Source organism: Equus przewalskii, chromosome 31, assembly GCF_037783145.1.
Source record: "Equus przewalskii isolate Varuska chromosome 31, EquPr2, whole genome shotgun sequence".
NCBI classification, from domain to species: domain Eukaryota; kingdom Metazoa; phylum Chordata; class Mammalia; order Perissodactyla; family Equidae; genus Equus; species Equus przewalskii.
This window is the reverse complement of record NC_091861.1, coordinates 6,536,244-6,549,890: the sequence shown is the minus strand read 5'-3', so window position 1 is coordinate 6,549,890 and position 13,647 is coordinate 6,536,244. Positions and strand designations below refer to the sequence as shown.

The following is a 13,647-nucleotide window of genomic DNA, read 5'->3' as shown; positions in this document are numbered from 1 at the left end:
TCCAATTTTCTTTTGCAAAACGTGCAAGTTGATATCCAGTTGTTCTTGCACCATTTGTTGAAAAGAATATTTTTTCAATTCCCTTGAATGGTTTTGGTATCCTTGTCAAAAACTCAAGTGACCACACATATACAGTTTTATTTCTGGACTTCTAATTATATTTCATCAATCCACATGTGATCCTCACACCAGGACCACACAACCTTTATTACTATTGCTTTGCAGTAAGTTTTGAAATCAGAAGTGTGAGTTCTCCAACTTTGTTCTTCTTTTATAAAATTGTTTTGATTATTCTGAGTCCCATGAATTTCTACATAATTTTTGGAACCAGCCTGTCAATTTCTACCAAAAATGTAGCTTGGATTTTGATAAGGACTGCACTTAATCTGCAGATCAATTTGGGGAGTACTGCCATCTTAACAATATTAAATCTTCCAATCTATGAATATAAGATCTTTCCATTTGTCTAGGTCTTCTTTAATTTCTTTCAATAATATTTTGCAGTTTTTGCTTTCATTTGTAAAAAATCATTTTGCTAGGTATAGAATCATAGGTTGACAAGTTTTCGCCTTTCAGCAGTTTTAAGATGCCATTTCCATTATCTTCAACTTCCATCATTTCCACTGAAATGTGAATTGTCTTCTCATTGCTTTTTGGAAGTTACACGTCCTTTTTCCTCGGGTTGTTAGTAAAATTTTCTCTTTATCTTGGTTTTCAGAAGTTTTACTATTATGTGCCTGGAGGTATTATGTGCCTAGATGTATTTATCCTGTCATGGAGTCATAAAAATTCTTGAATCTATGTACAGATTTATGACTTTAGTTAGCTTTCAAAAGTTCTCATCCATTATTTTCTCAAATATTGTTTGTCCTATTTTCTCTTTCATCTCCTTCTAGAACTATAAATATACCCATGTTAATTTTTTCACTAATATGAATCTTAATTTATTTTTTAATTTTCCATCCATTTTTTTCTCTCCATGCTTCAGCCTAGATATTTTCTACTGACCTATTTTCCTGCGAAACCTATCAAGTTTTAATTTAAATCACTGTATGTTTCCTTTCTACACTAGGGTCAGATCATCTTATCCAGTCTGGGGTTGATCTGATTAGAACTGAGTTTGGTCTTGTGAGGGCTGACCGATTTTCATTTGTCCTTACACCTAAAGGATGTAGCCCTTCAGGGGGTCCAATTAAATACCTGGGAAATTTAACAGAGCCCTTCTCTTTACTGAGACCTGAATTCCAATTTTTGGTTTCCCTACCTGTGAGATTTCTGAAATTTCTCTTTAGCTCCTCTGCTTCCAGACAACCACCTCCAAGAGAAAGGCAGAGCTGAATGTTGGGGGTTCACCTCTCAACAGACCTATTCTAAGACTTTTAGCCCCTGGAGTCCTTACTGATTTTATAGCTTTATACCTTCAAACGGATGAATTGATATTTTAATCAAGGTTTTTTAGTTTTTTTTAGCAGAAGATTTGGTGTGATACAGCAAGTGTGTCATAAGCAGAATCAGACATTCCATGCAAATTATTCAGTGTGTCATATTTCTCAAAATATTCACTGGATTTTTATTGGCATTTCATACAATTTATAGACTAATTTAGGGAGAACTGACATCTTTACAAGTATGTTGTACCATATTTGAACATTATGTATCTATTTTTCAGGACTTTTTATCATATACTATAATAGAGTTTTAAAATTTTCTCCATGTGGAACTTGTACATTATTCCTCAGGTTAAATCTTAGATACTTGATTGTTTTTATTATTATGAATGGTATCTTATACCATCATGTCTTCTGACTATTTTGAGTAGACAGGAATTCTACTGATTTTTGTAAATCTTTTATTTGAGAGATACTAAATTATTTCATTAATACATATATTTTGTCTATTGTTTCTGTGGATTTTTATACGGAGGTGATCTGTTAATACCTATGCATTTATCTCTTCCCTTCCAATCCTGTTAACTGATTTCAATTTATTTTCTTAATGCACTGCCAGGAACTCCAGGAACATGAAAAATCGAAACAGTGTTAACCCCCTTGTCTTGCTGCTGATCTTAAACGGAATGCATCTAAAGTTTCTCAATGAAAGCTTTGCTTTAGGTTTTTGGCACATACCCTTCATCAAATTAAAGACATTCTTTTTATTATAATTTTTTTAGTTTCTAAAATAGGTACATATTAAACATGTTTTTTCTGACATTAAAATAATTATGTGTCATGGCCCAACAATTTTTAAAGAACCAATTTTGGGTTTTGATAATATCTACTCTCTACTTAACAGATTTCTGGCCTTATTTTTATGATTTCCTTCCTTCTTGTTTATTCTGTGGTTCTTTTTCCAACTTCCTGAATTAATATTTGGCCCATTAGTTACTGTTTTGCTATGGCTGCTGTAAGAAGGTATCGCAGACTGGGTGGCTTAAACAAAAGAAATTTAATTTCTCTCACAGTTCTGGAGACTAGAAGTCCATGATCAAGGTGGCCGCAGGGTTGGTTCCCCCTGAGAATCATGAAGGAGGGATCTGCTCCAGGCCTCTCTCCTTGGATGGAGATGGCCATCTTCTCCCCTGTGTCTTCACACCATTTTCCCTCTGTCCATGCCTGCATCCAAATCTCTCCTTCTTGTAAGGACCAATGATATTAATTAGGGCCCACCCTAATGACTTCATTGTAACTTAGTTACCTTTATAAAGACCCTACGTCCAATAGGATCACATTCTGAGGTACTGGAGATTAAGACTTCAACATATGAATTTTTTTGAGGGGTGGGAAGAGAGACACAATTCAGCCACAGATATTACCAAAGTTTCCTGATAAGTGTATTATAAGCCATAAGTCTCTCTTTAAGTATCTCATAAATTTGGAAATGTAGCATTTCCATTTACATCTAATTATTTTATAACTTCCCTTATGATCTATGCTTTTAAAAGTGTACACACATATGGGTCATTTTTAGCTATCTGACTCATATTAACTTCTGATTGTATTTTATTAAGGTCAGAGATGATGGTCTGCATAATGGTGATTTTTTTCACAGAGGAGAGTTACTAACGCACTCTGTGGAACATGGTAAATTTCAAGAATGATCTGTATACGCTAGAAAACAACGTGTCTTCTCTGCTGGATGTAGAATTATATACTTATCTATTAGATCTAGCATGATAACCATGACATTAAAATATTTTATATCTTGTCCCAGGGGCAACAGTGGTGGACATGGGTTCTAAGAACCAGGTTCTAAAACTGGACATGGCAACTGCGGGCTCAGGGTCTCCACAGCTTCAGTAAATCCAGGCTCCAGATCCCAAAGTGCGGAGGGCCCCAGCCATCCTTTGCTGCCTGACAGTGCTGCCTCCTATCCAAGCGAACTCTCTTTCACAACCCTGCAGGGGAACTGTTCAGCCGCCGTGGTGGGCACATGAGCTGAATGGGCTACTTCAGACTTCCGTGGATAGACCCACACCGCCTCAGAGAGTACAGTTTGCTAAGAAAATGGATCTGCCTAAAAAACTTTGATATCCAGGAATAATGGCCAAACTGTCTAAGCATTAAAAAGACATCATCAACAGAGTTCCTGTGTCTCTTCCTGGGCATTTGGGGCCAGGAAAGCCATTTCTGACCAGGTCTGCCAACATGGAGTTGCCTTGCTGATATCCTGCTCATCTATTGTGTAGCATGGGGGTGGCTGTACTGGGGCTTTCCCTCTGGAGCCTGGACTTTCCGGACCAGGAAAGGCTTGGTCTGCGGTGGTTTGTGACTCCCACGTAGGCTGCAGACCCTCTTCTATCCCCCCATGTGAACAGCATTTCAACGGCTCTCAGCCACAGGTGATGGAGGTGAAGAGACACTCCCAAGTGCAGCAAGGCCTGTGAGCATGGCTGTACTCCTTACTACAAAGATAACAAGCACTACAGCTACAATTTTTACAGTGTCCCTTCCTGTGCAATGATCACAGCCGATACCGCAAGAATGGCCCGGTAGAGGGAGCCTTTCCTGTGTTGGCCAACTTCCTGCCATTCAAGCCTGAAGTCCAACATGTCACCAGTGAAATGAACGGAGGCCACACTATCTGCATCCTGGGGTAGAGAGTGGAGATGCCACCCCTACTGGCTGGCTGTCAACTCCTAGAAAACTGACTAGCGTGACAACTGCTTCTTCAAATTCACTGAGAAAAAGGCCACAGTGGAATCAAATGAGAGATCATGTTTGGAATCTCATGTACTGATCAGTACTAGAAAAAAGTTTCAGCCTACTGGAGCCCAGCCAGCCAGCCCTGCATACGTTTTGTTTTGTTTTGTTTTGCATTACGGCAGGCTGGGTTACGGTGGGGATAGAGGGAAGAATACTTTCATTTTTTTTAGTACACAGAAGACTGAAGAGTTCAGACAGTGGCAAGGGTGCTGTAGGGACTGAAAGACTAGACTAGTCCAAACCTTGTGTATACTATTTGAATTGATCTTTTCCCGGTTAAACAGAGCTCTCTCACACAGAAAACAACTCCAAACTCTGGCTCCGTCTCAGCCTGCTGGGTGGACTGATCCTCACTGCTGACAGGCAGCGAGCCCTAATGTCCTAATAAGGACATTCACATAGACTAGTTCTACACAGGCCTGCTGCTACAACCAGCCTCCAAACCCTGCCCTACCAGAACATCTGCAGAGAGCAAAACTAAGTGAGACCCTGAAGGGTTTGACTTCAGGTTTTCCAAAAGAATGAAAAATGGAACACCTAACAAGGATTTAAAATTCTCACATATATTCAGTTCCTCTTAACAGGTGGTTATTTTCTAGATTTGGAAAAAGTTAAGAAGAGAAATGATAGATAGCCCTTTAAATGAAGAAAGCCACTTTTTCCTGGGGTCCCTAAATCTGTTGAACCTTTCAGTGTTGCATACCCTCTCTGTTCTTTTCTGTAGCATGATTTTTTTTTTAACATAAACTTTATTTGCAATGAACCTGGACTGACCATGTAAATGAATAATTCTAACATGGGCTAGAATTGCTGTGCTCGTTGCAGTGTTTAAACCCCAACAGAATAGCTTAAAACAAAACTAGGGGGTCTCTACTAGATACAGCTTTGACTGACCACTAATCCCTTGGTGAAACCAGTTTGAGAGAAACCAGTTTTTACAGTTTTTAAAAATTGCTGCTTGGGGCTGGCCCCATGGCCGAGTGGTTGAGTTTGCACGCTCCACTGCGGCAGCCCAGGGTTTCGCTGGTTCGGATCCTGGGCGCGGACATGGCACCGCTCATCAGGCCATGCTGAGGCGGCGTCCCACATGCCACAACTAGAGGGACCCACAACTAAAAACACACAACTATGTACCGGGGGGCTTTGGGAGAAAAAGGAAAAATAAAATCTTTAAAAAAAAAATCACTGCTTTATGCTACCAAATATTTTAATACAGAATGGGATAACTATGCTATTAAAAAGTTCCATCTTCAAAAAATAAACACTTCAAAGTCTTGATTTTTTTATCTGCTTAACTTGCCAATTTCTCAGAAGGGAGAGTTAAACACTCTATCTTAAACTGTTGAAAGTTCTTGTATTCCCCTACGCAAATTTGATCACTTGTTACTTTATATATTTTAAAGCTAACTTGTTAAACATATATTCCACGATTATAACAATTACTTTACAACATTTAAAACTGATTATAACATATGAAAATAAAACAAATGTAGAGTTAAAGACAATTATAAAGTGAACAACATACAGCTAAAACTGAGATCAAGAAATAGAAGATTGCAGCCACCAGGAAACCCGCTATGTGTCCCCACCTGACCACAACTTCCACCTTCCCACCAGAGATGACCATTACACTGACTTAGTGACAAAAATCAAATGATATGCATTCTTTCTTGTGTTGCCTCCTTCGCTCAACATACTGTCAGGTTTTAAAAACAAAGTTATTCTAGCCTCATAAAATGAGTTACACAGTGGTCCCTCTTTTTCTATTACCTGGGGAAATTTAAATTTAGAATTACTTCTTCCTTAAATGATTCACAGAACTTGCAGATTAATTCATCTCAACCTGGAAGAATTTTTTAATGATTTTTAAAATACATAATACATTTACAAGCTTAAAAAATCAAAACAAAAATACAAAGGTTCCCACTTAGAAGTGTCACCCCGACTCCTGTCTACATGTACCCCACTCCCTCCCATCCCTGTAAAACATTACTTTATGAAAATACAACTATGAATCATAATATTTCTACCTCTTTTTAACAAAAGACAGCATACTATACGTATTATCCTGCATCTTATTTTATTCACTCTACAATATATCCTGGAGATCTCTTCACAGTGGTTCAGTCAACTTTTCTTTATTGCAGGTGCACAGCATTGCGTTGTGTGGATATACCATAATTTGTTCAATCTGTTGTTGGATATTTGTGTTGCATTTGTCTTATTTTTTACACTTGAATATTTTATCCATTTGTAGTTTGTCCTGATATATGGTCTGAATTTTAAGTGGATCCACAAATGGGCTTTTCCAATTGGCTATCCAGTCATCTCAAGACCATTTATTTATTTATTTTTTTTTTAAAGATTTCATTTTTTCCCCTTTCTCCCCAAAGCCCCCCGGTACATAGTTGTACATTCTTTGATGTGGGTCCTTCTAGCTGTGGCATGTGGGACGCTGCCTCAGCGTGGCTTGATGAGCAGTGTCATGTCCGCGCCCAGGATTCGAACCAACGAAACACTGGGCCACCTGCAGCGGAGCGCGCGAACTTAACCGCTCGGCCACGGGGCCAGCCCCTCAAGACCATTTATTAAAAATTCTATCTCTTCTACATGAATTGAAGATGCTGCCTTTAGCAAATATTAAATTCCTATGTGTATTCAAGCCTATTTCTGGATTTCTTATTCATGTGCTATTTCTTGAGGCTTTATAAAATGTTTTAATATATAGTGGGTCTGTTATTGCTTCACTTTTTAAAAGTTTTTCTGATGATTCTTAATTATTCTTCCATATAAACTTTAGAATCAGTCTGTCTAACAATGAGCATATGTACTGGAATTCTTTAATCTATTAATTAATTTAGAAAGAATTAACACTTTCATGATGTGGCAATTGTAAACGTGTTTTTATCTTCCATTATCCTCCAATTGTGGCTGTTTATACATACAAAAGTTTACTATTGAATGTGTAGTATTCAACACTACAATAACCCAGTTATTATCTTGGGTTTTTGGTATATATGTAATAATATCATACTTCCAAACTGAAGCTCTAACTCTTCCTTTCCAATTCTTATATCCAACTAACACAGACGTTAATTTAGACAAAATTACGTGTGCCTCTGAGTCATTCCAATTCACTTTTGTTTGACTATAATTCTCAGCAATTTATTTGCTATCACCCTCTAGTTTACGCACTGGCGGAAAGAATGAAGACAACAAAGTTGTCAGCACAAAGAAAATTGACACTGATGTTTCTGTGATGAATAAGAATGTTGAGACACTTCTCAAAAGATGCTAAATTCTTGGGATGGGAAAATAAGATCCCCATTAAAGAGCAACCACTAAGAAAATAACGCAAAGATCTCTGACAAAAGAGTCAATAGAGAAATCAAAAGATAACATTAAAATAATATTCAAATAACCCAAAACAAGGCAGGAAGAAAGGAAGAGAAGAACAATGAGGCAAACACAAAACAAACAATAAATGACATACCTAAATCTACTATATTTATATTACTTATAAATGGTCTAAAACAGGCTTCAGCAAACTACGAGCTAAGGTCAAATACGGCCCAACACTTGTTTTATAAATAAAGTTTTATTTGAACACAGCCAAATCCATTCATTTACAAATTGTCTAGGGCTACTTTCACACTACAATAACAGAATAGAGTAGTTGCACACAAATCATATGGACTGCTAAATCTAAAATATTTACTCTCTGGCACTTTACACAAAAAGTTTCTTGACCCATGGTCTAAACAGTCCAATTAAAGTGCAGAGATTATCAGAATGTATAAAAAATGCAAAACCTAACTGTATGCCATCCACAAGAGATTCACTTTAAATACAAATGCAAAAGGAAAAAGGTTCAACCCATAAGAAAGCTGCCTATATTAACATGAGACAAATTAGACTACAAGACAAGGAATATTACCTTACACAAAAGGAAGCATTCCATAATGATACAGGCGTTGATGAATCAGGAAACAAAAAAATTGAAAAAGCATATGCCCCTACAAAGAGCTTCAAAATGCATGAGATAAACAGTGACAGAATTACAGGAGGAGGAATAGGTATACTCACAATTATATTTGAAAACTTTAATACTGCTCTCTCAAAAGAACTAAACAACACTCAGCAAACAAGAGAAAATCATGACAGCACCAACCATCTTGACCTGACATTTATAAAAGACTACAAGCAATAAATGTAGAATAAAAATGATTTTCAAGTGCACATGGAGTATTCATAAAGACAGATCATATTCTGACCATAAAACAAATTCTAATAAACCTTAAGAGTAACGAAAAAGCAGAGTATGATGTCTGATCATGACAAAGATAAATTAGAAGTCAGTAACACTAAACTGACTCACACAGCCCAGAAATTACTAAAAGTAAATGATACACTTAATAACTCATCAATCAAAGAAGATATCAAAGAGGAAGTTAAATAGTATTTTGACATGAATGATAATGAATATATAACATCGAAATCTGTGGGATGCAACTAATCCTATGCAGAGGGAAATTTATAGCTTTAGTGCTTAAGCTGGAATGAATCAAAGATTTAAGTTTCCACTTTGAGAAGGTAGAAAAAGATGAGCAAATTAAATCAAAAGAAAGTAGAAGGAAGGAAATACAGATTAAAAAACCTTTTAACTTTAAAAAAAATGTTAAAGCTAAAAATAGGCAAAAATAGACAATTCACAAACCCAAAGTAGCTTTCTTTAATAACTAATAATAGTAGAAAACCTCTAACATGATTGATCAAGAGTAAGAGGAATAAAATATAAATCATAAATATCAGCAATGGAAGAGGGAATATCACCTCATATTCCACAGACATCAAAAAAATAATTAAAAGGATATAGTAAACTTTATATACTACATTTGAAAACAAATGAAATAGACAAATTCTATGAAAAACATACTGAACTGAACTTACTGAAACTGACACAGATGAAATAGAAAATCTAAATAACTATCAAGAAATTAAATTATTAGGATTAAATTCCCCACAAAGAAAAATCTAAATCCAGATGGTTTCACTGATAAGTCTATCAAACATTAAGGAAAAAAAATACCAAACATACACAAAATTTTTCAAAAAAACTGAAAAGTCACAAGCACTTCCCAATTTATTTTCTAATGGCAGCATAATCCTAAAGTCAAAATTTGACAGAGGCATTATTAAAAAACCTTATAGGTCAACATTCCCCATGAATATAGATATCAAAATAGTTAAGAAAATATTAAGAAACTGAATCAAAAGGATAGTAAGCCATGACAAAATGGAGTTTACCCCAGACATAAGTTTAATATTTGAAAAATCAATCATACAATGCCAAAAGCATAATTCATGAAAAAAATAACTGATAAGCTGGGCTCCACTGAAATTAAAAACTTCTGCTCTGTGAAAGACACTGTCAAGAGAATGAGAAGACAAGCCTGGGAGAAAATACATGCAAAAGACATCTGATAAAGGACTGTTATCAAAAATATAGAAAGAACTCTTAAAACACAAGTAAGAGATGGAGAGGAGGTGGAGCAAAATGGCTGGGTGAGCTGACCTGGGACTCTCTCCCCTCCAAAGTACAACAAAGGACTGAAAAAAAGACCCTGAATTTCAGCTAATGAACCTAATGCCAGGACTAAGAGACCTACAGAATCAAAAGACAGAGGACAGAGCCCCTGCTGCCCAACTTGGAGGAGCTGGAATGGGGTAGGAGAGAACATCGCTCCCTGCCCTAGAAACCAGGATCGCCACGTGGGTCCGGAAAGGAGCAGCGGAGGGGCCACGCAACCAGAGGATCGTCTAGGACTCCCGCCGCCCGTACAGTGGAAACCCGCTGAGGGGGGAAAGCTTCCGTGTGTGGGGACCCCATAAACCCAGGGCCCCGGGAGACCAGAGAACAGAACTGATCGAATCCAGATCCGTGCGCCAGAGAAACCGCCCCCTGCCCCCGCCCCGGCAAAGCACACTGGGCGTCGCCATCTTGCCCGAAGGCGGAGAGCTCACAACGCGCAGCACTCGACCCCCATCTAGTGGCGACAGGCTGTAAGAGCAACCGAATTCTACCACCATGCGAAAAAAACACTCCTCTACAATCCAGCAATTTATAAAAGCCCCAGACCAGAAGGAAAACAATAAAAACACAGAATTAAGTCCTGAGGACTTGGAATTAGGTAAACTAAATGAAAATGAGTTCAGAGCAGCTATAATCAAAAAACTCAATGAGGTAGAGAGAAAGATAGAGAAACAAGCCGAGTTCTGGAGTTACTTCACAAAAGAGATTGAAATTATAAAGAAGAATCAAACAGAATTACTAGAGATGAAAAACACAACGGACCAGATAAAACAGAATACGGATTCCCTGAATGCCCGGGTAGACTCCACAGAAGAGCAAATTAGCATAATCGAAGATAGACAGGCTGAATGGCTCCAGACAGAGGAAGAAAGAGAACTAAGGATTAAAAGGAATGAGGAAAGTATTAGAGAGAGAGCAGATTCAATGAGGAGAAAGAATTTAAGGCTCATAGGAATTCCCAAGAACGTAGAAAAGGAAAATGGAGCAGAAAGTGTGCTTAATGAAATTATAGAAGAGAACTTCCCAAATCTAGGGATGGGGGGAGAAATGTGTGTAGAGGAAGATTTCAGATCTCCTAGATTTGTCAATGTAAAAAGACCTACTGCAAGGCATATAGTAGTACAAATGGCAAAAATGAATGACAAAGAAAGAATACTCAGGGCTGCAAGACAAAAGAGAATTACCTACAAAGGAGCTCCTATCAGACTTTCAGCAGATTTCTCTGCAGAAACTTTACAAGCTAGGACAGAATGGAGTGACATATTCAAAGCTTTAAAAGATAAAAATCTTCAGCCAAGAATACTCTATCCAGCAAGAATATCCTTCAGATATGAGGGAGAAATTAAATCTTTTCCAGACAAACACAAGTTAAAGGAATTTGTAACCAAAAGTCCTCCACTACAAGAAATCCTCAAGAAGGCTTTCATACCTGAAAAAAGAAAAAAAGGGAGAAAAGGGTCACAAACCACAGATAGGGAGACAGATAAATAGAAGCAGAATAGGATAGTGAATATTCAACTATAGCATTAGGATAAAGGGAAGGAAACTACCAAAGCAAAGATGATCTTAGCACTCTAACTACAAACTCATAACTCAAGTTGGAACAAGAAGTGAAAATAATAATTTAGGAGGGGAAGAGCAAAGGGACTAAATTAGTCTAGGCCAAGTAAGTAAGAGACCACCAGAGAATAGACTATATTATACACGAGATTCTAAATACAAACTTCAGGGTAGACACTAAACTAAACAACAGAACAGAGCCACAAAACATAAATAAGCAAAAATCTAAGAAACCCAGCATAAGAAATTGCAGTATCAAATGGGGAGGATAAAGCACACAGGAAGAGAAAAGCAGGAAAGCCAGATAATGAGCAACAGATTGACAGCTTTAAGTCCACATGCATCAATAATCACTCTCAAAGTAAACGGACTGAACTCTCCAATAAAAAGACACAGAGTGGCTAAATGGATTAAAGAACAAGATCCAACAATTTGTTGCCTCCAGGAAACACACCTCAGCCCCAAGGACAAACACAGGCTCAGAGTGAACGGGTGGAGGACAATACTCCCAGCTAATAGCAAGGAAAAAAAGGCAGGTGTTGCAATTCTTATATCACACAAAGTGGATTTCAAAATAAGACAGGTAAAGAGAGACACACAGGGACAATATATAATGATCAAAGGGACACTTCATCAAGAAGAAATAACGCTTATAAATATCTATGCACTCAACACAGGAGCACCAAGATTCATAAAGCAACTATTAACAGACCTAAAGGAAGATGTTAAAAACAACACAATAATAGTAGGGGACCTCAACACCCCACTCACATCAATGGCCAGATCATCCAGACAGAAAATCAACAAAGAAATAGTGGAGCTAACCAAAAAACTAAAACAATTGGACTTAATAGACATACATAGATCACTTCATCCTAAAAAAGCAGAGTACACATTCTTCTCAAGTGCACATGGAACATTCTCAAGGATAGACCATATGTTGGGAAACAAGGCAAGCCTCTACAAATTTAAAAAAATTGAAATAATAACAAGCATCTTCTCAGATCATAGTGCTATAAGGCTAGAAATTAATTACAAGAAAAAAGCTGAGAAAGGCACAAAAATGTGGAGACTAAACAATATGCTACTGAACAAGCAATGGATCATTGAAGAAATTAAAGAAGAAAGTAAAAAGTACCTGGAAACTAATGAAAATGATAACATGCCATACCAACTCATATGGGATACAGCAAAAGCTGTATTAAGAGGAAAACTCATCTCAATACAGGCACATCTTAACAAACAAGAAAAATCCCAAATAAGCAATCTTAAAGTACACCTAACTGAAGTCTAGAGAAAGAAGAACAAATGAAGCCCAAAGTCAGCAGAAGGAGAGAAATAATAAAAACCAGAGCAGAAATAAATACTATTCAAATGAAAAAGGTGGTAGAAAGGATCAATGAAGCAAAGAGCTGGTTCTTTGAGAAGATAAATAAAATTGACAAACCCCTAGCCAGACTTACAAAGAAAAAAAGGGAGAAAGCTCAAATAAACAAAATCAGAAATGAAAGAGGAGAAATAACAACAGACTCTGCAGAAATACAAGGGATTATAAGAGAATACTACGAAAAACTCTATGCTAACAGAATGGATAACCTAGAGGAAATGGATAAATTCTTGGACTCCTACAATCTCCCAAAGCTCACTCAAGAAGAAGCAGACAATTTGAACAGACCAATCACAAGGAAATAGATTGAAACAGCAATCAAAAACATCCCAAAGACTAAAACCCCAGGACCAGATGGCTTCCCTGGGGAATTCTACCAAACTTTCAGAGAGGATTTAATACCTATCCTTTACAAGCTACTTCAAAAAATTAGGGAGGATGGAACACTTCCTAACACATTCAATGAGGCCAACATCACGCTGATACCAAAGCCTGACAAGGACACTATGAAAAAAGAGAACTACAGGGCAATATCACTGATGAACATAGATGCAAAAATTCTAAACAAAATTTTGGCCACCAGAATTCAGCAATTCATGAAAAGGATCACACATCATGATTAGGTGGGATTCATACCAGGGACACAGGGATGGGTCAACATCCGCAAATCAATCAACGTGATACACCACATCAACAACTGAGGAGTAAAAACCACATGATCATCTCAATAGATGCAGGGAAAGCATTTAACAAGCTCCAACAGCCATTTATGATAAAAACTCTGACAAAATGGGCATAGAAGGGAACTACCTCAACATAATAAAGGCCATAATAGGACAAACCCATAGCCAACATCATACTCAATGGGCAAAAACTGAAAGCCATCCCCCTGAAAACAGGAACGA

General features: G+C 37.3%; 1 protein-coding gene and 1 pseudogene across 19 annotated transcripts in view; one reads left to right on the top strand and one right to left on the bottom strand.

Moving 5' to 3' along the window:
• CDC42BPA (CDC42 binding protein kinase alpha) overlaps positions 1–13,647 on the bottom strand; it is a 327,094-nt gene that overhangs the window by 235,238 nt on the left and 78,209 nt on the right. The window lies entirely within an intron of this gene.
• LOC139080670 (cathepsin B-like) lies at positions 3,439–4,199 on the top strand (annotated as a pseudogene).